General features: G+C 47.0%; 1 pseudogene; it reads right to left on the bottom strand.

Moving 5' to 3' along the window:
• Positions 1-1,175, bottom strand: LOC136495551 (senescence-specific cysteine protease SAG39-like; annotated as a pseudogene).
• Positions 1,176-4,423: the final 3,248 nt, after the last annotated feature.

The following is a 4,423-nucleotide window of genomic DNA, read 5'->3' as shown; positions in this document are numbered from 1 at the left end:
TCAAGTACGAGTTGATGATGTTTTTGGAAGCAAACTCTTGGTTGTTTTCTTCTCAGTGGGGTAGGAAGGCTTCATGGCAAGGCCACACATTCCCCGTTTGTCAGAAATGTCCTCCATCCTTAGGAATCCCTTCTCTCCCCATGTGGTGCCCCAAGAATTCTTCAAAACCCAATACTTTGTACCATCACTCTCCACGCCATACCCGATGGCAGCGATCCCATGATCCAGTTCAGTGCCGCAGGAGCCAGTCATCACACCACCGGAATAAAACATAAAAAGTCCTGTCACTCGCATCGACGGCGACAGATACGGGTTGATTAGCCACGGCCTTCATGAGCGCAGCCTCGTTGTTGACTGGCACGTCCTCATGGCCTTTGATGGTTGCAGCGCTCTATGATCCACCCTTGCACTTGCCGTCTACTCCCTTATATGAATAGCTGGACTCGGTGGCGAGGCCTCCATTCTTGATGATAAACTCAAAGGCACTGTCCATCCAGCCGCCCTCGCAACCCTCATCCATGCTTTGGGTGTCGCAGTCCACCAGTTCTTGCTCGGAGAGTGATATGAGGTTGCCCGTGCTCAGCTTCACAATGCCCTCCATGGCAGCTACAGCCGAGAATGCCCAGCAGCAACCTGCAATTATTTATTTGTGTCATTGTACATGTCATCAAAAGAGCTTAATCACTATGTATATATCATCACGGAAATAATTAGCTGTTTCATGTATGATCACAATTGTACGTACCACATTGGACTTGGTTCTTGATAGGTGTGACAGCTCCCTTGGTCCTCCAGTCCGCATCCGTCGGAAGCGCACTGACGCTCAAGTTCTCATACTGGAATCCAGTTATTGGAACCTTTTCTGCTGAAATTGGTTTGAATACTTTGTTTGCTTGGAACTCTTCGGTGATCAGGTCAGCGAACTGGTTGACACCAAGCCAGAACTTGTTGTTCTTATTGGCATTGAACGACTCGACGAATGCGACATTATCCTTGAACACCTCAAAGCGCTGCGCCTTCTCTGCTGCATCCTCGTAAACGCGGCCATACTCAGCCATCCACCTCTCATGCCTCTCGACCATGGCCGCATCGCTTAGCCCACGAGCCGCTAGGACAGAACTGCATAAGCAGGCACAACCAAGGATGGCAAGGAGGAAAGCCTTGTAGCTCACCATGATCTACTCTGCTGCTGAGTTTCTTACTGTTACTGGTTGCTGTTGCTTTTGTGTACTCTCTTTGCTATGGATGTGTGGAAATGAGGATGGGGGTACGTCTTTATATAGACCCTCCTATTGCCGTAAGTCAGTGAGGGTGTGGTCTATTTGAATGCAGATAGTACATGAACTGCAGCGTGCAGCTCAAGTTAGTTACTCATTATATATATTCTTGTTCTTGCTGAATAAACGTATGGTATCTGCTGAAAGTGACCCACCACAATATAATCGGCTTGAAATAGAAAAGTAATCCTCAAAAGAATGCTGTGTGGAAATGACAAGACCGATTCCAGCGCATAACCTCGACGTTAAGGCCATGTTTAGTTCCTCTATTTTGCAAAATAATTTTGGATTCTGGGTCATCTTTTTGCAAAATGTAACTAAACATAGGTGTGAAAAGTGTAAAAAGTTCCCCTCCAAAAAATTTCACATTTTGGACTCTAGACTCCCGAATCCGAAATTTTTCGCCTCGGTCCGCGGCCTGGACGCGCCTGTACCCCTCGCCCGCTCCCTCCCTACCCTATCCATTCGCTCGGCCACCACTCTCCTTCCTTTCCCCATCTCCATCTCCGCCACTCTCCTCCACCGCCGCCGCGCTGATCTCCCTCGCAGCCGCTCCTCTCGGTCTCTCCCCCACCACCTCCATCGCCAGCCTTCACCTTCTTCCCCACACTTCCTTCACCGCGGCCGGTCGTGCCCTCTCCGCGCGTAGATCGGGCTTTCAAGCCGCACCCGAGTGCTCATGGGCGGATTCGAAGGCAATGGCGGCGGGTACGGAAACGACGACGGCACCCGCGATTTCTTCTCCCAACCGGAGCACTCGTCGGCTTTCAACCTCTACTCCGACCCGCCGGCGCAGTTCCCTAGCTCAAGCTCCATCAGCGCTCAACGGGCCGGCCTCTCCTCCCTCGATCTCAACTCCAACGGCGAGGCTTGGCTTGGAATGGGGAGGTACGAGAACCTCCTACGCTACGGCCAGGACGAAGCAGATGGCGAGGGCGGCTTCTCCCCCTCTCCTGTGCGCGTCCGTTCCTCCGGGCGTACCCTTGGCGTTCGGACGGCTCGATCCGGCGGCGGAGGAGGCGGCATGGCCGGCCGCGTGGCCTCAACTCCGGCACTCCGCGTGCCCCACGGCCGCCTCCACTCTCCGGCAGCGGCACGCGTGGATCTCCGGCAGCGCTCCGCATGTGCATGGCTGGTATTAATGGTCCAAAAGCATCATTTATTATGGGCAAATCTGTCATATTTTGTTACAGCTCAAAAGTTTTCAGGTACATCTAAACAGGGTCTGAAATTATTTTGCAGAATTGGGTTTTCACCTTGAAAACATTTCGCAGAAAGTTTTCAACCCATTTCGCATCTAAACACCACGTAAGTAGTGAAGAACTAATACTCACGCCACAGAATGTGGACCGCCGTCCCTACATACAAGGACCCCAAATCACACGCACCCTTGTACACTATTATAACAAGAGAACCGGCCACACAGCTATTAAGATGTGCCTACGAAATCAATGTTTGTTTGCCTTGTAACTCAACGTTTAATAATTATTATAAAACTAGCTAGTGCAGCCGCCAGCCCGCTCAAGGAACAAATCACATGCATAGCAATATTTGGACTTACTGATCAATCTATTTTATCTAAAACACGTACAGGAAAGCATTTTGTTCAGCATCTTGCAACTAAGCAAATCCAGAAATTACCTCAAAAGCACTCCAGCCCAGATATGTAACCTGATCACTCTTTTCTTATTTGCACATATGAAAGAAAATCAAAGAGCGAGAGGGCTGATGTCAGAGATGGAACTGAATAATGAAACAGATGCATTGCAGTTGGGAACACAGTGGTGGCAGTACACAATCTGGGGAATGGAAATTTGCATTTCACAATGATAGAAAATTGTGGAGACCGTTTCAGATGTCATGCTGCTCTTAGCTAAATGATCAACCAACCAGAAGGCCCTCCTTATCTATGAGAAGGCCACCAAGATAAACTTCAAAGTAAAGAACATAAAGACACAAGACTTAAAAACTCGAGTTTATGTTGATGAAATCATGAAAAAGACAGAAATATCAAAGGAAACGTCAACTAAAAAGTCTTGCTGAAGTGCCTCAAATATTTGTATTTCCGGTAACAGAAAAAGTCTCAATTATTTTTCTGGCACATATTACACCACCATAAACTATTTCTCCATCCCATTACTACGCACGGGTATTCACCTAGCTAGTACACTTGCAATTTCCAATCTAGCCATCCATTTCAGCAAGAAGGTTCAGACTACATGCATATAGCAATTAACAGACAGACTGGCGACACAGCACGGCGCCACAAGGCACTAGTGGATCACGCATTGTTCCATTCTGGCCCATAGTAGAGCGGGTTCAGCGACCTGGGCCAGCCCATCTTCTTTTGTGGCAACTCTTCAGCATCAACACTTGAGGGGCCCGTCTCCTAGATTGCTGGATGTGATACAGTAGGGCGCGCGCTGACACTATTTTATCTAAAACACTTGCAGGAAAGCATTTTGTTCAGCATCTTGCAAATAGGCAAATCCAGAAATTACCTCCAAAGCACTCCAGCCCAGATATGTAACCTGATCACTGTTTTCTTATTTGCACATAAGGAGGAAAATCAAAGAGCAAGAGGGCTGATGTCAGAGATGGAACTGAATAATGAAACAGATGCATTGCAGTTGGGGACACAATAGTGACGGTACACAATCTCGGGAATGGAAATTTGCATTTCGCATTGATAGAAAATTGTGGAGACTATTTCAGATGTCATGCTGCTCTTAGCTAAATGATGAACCAACCATAAGGCCCTCCTTATCTATGAGAAGGCCACCAAGATAAACTTCAAAGTAAGGAACATAAAAACACAGACTTAAAACTTGAGTTTATGTTGCTGAAATCATGTAGAAGACAGAAATATCAAAGGAAACGTCAGCTAGAAAAGCTTGCTGAAACGGCTCAAATATTTGTATTCCGGGAACACGGTTTTGCAATTATAACAGATATGTTAAAAAAAGTCGCAAATATTTTTCTGGCTCATATTACACTAGCATAAACTATTTCTGGATCCCATTGCAATGCATGGGTATTTATCTAGCTAGTACACTTGTAATTAACGATCGGAATATAACAAAACTACCCATTCACCGCTGCAAGTCTTTTATTTCATTATTATTCTGCAGCGAGAGTTGCTGACA

Source organism: Miscanthus floridulus, chromosome 12, assembly GCF_019320115.1.
Source record: "Miscanthus floridulus cultivar M001 chromosome 12, ASM1932011v1, whole genome shotgun sequence".
Taxonomy (NCBI): Eukaryota; Viridiplantae; Streptophyta; class Magnoliopsida; order Poales; family Poaceae; genus Miscanthus; species Miscanthus floridulus.
This window is presented reverse-complemented; position numbering and strand designations above follow the sequence as displayed.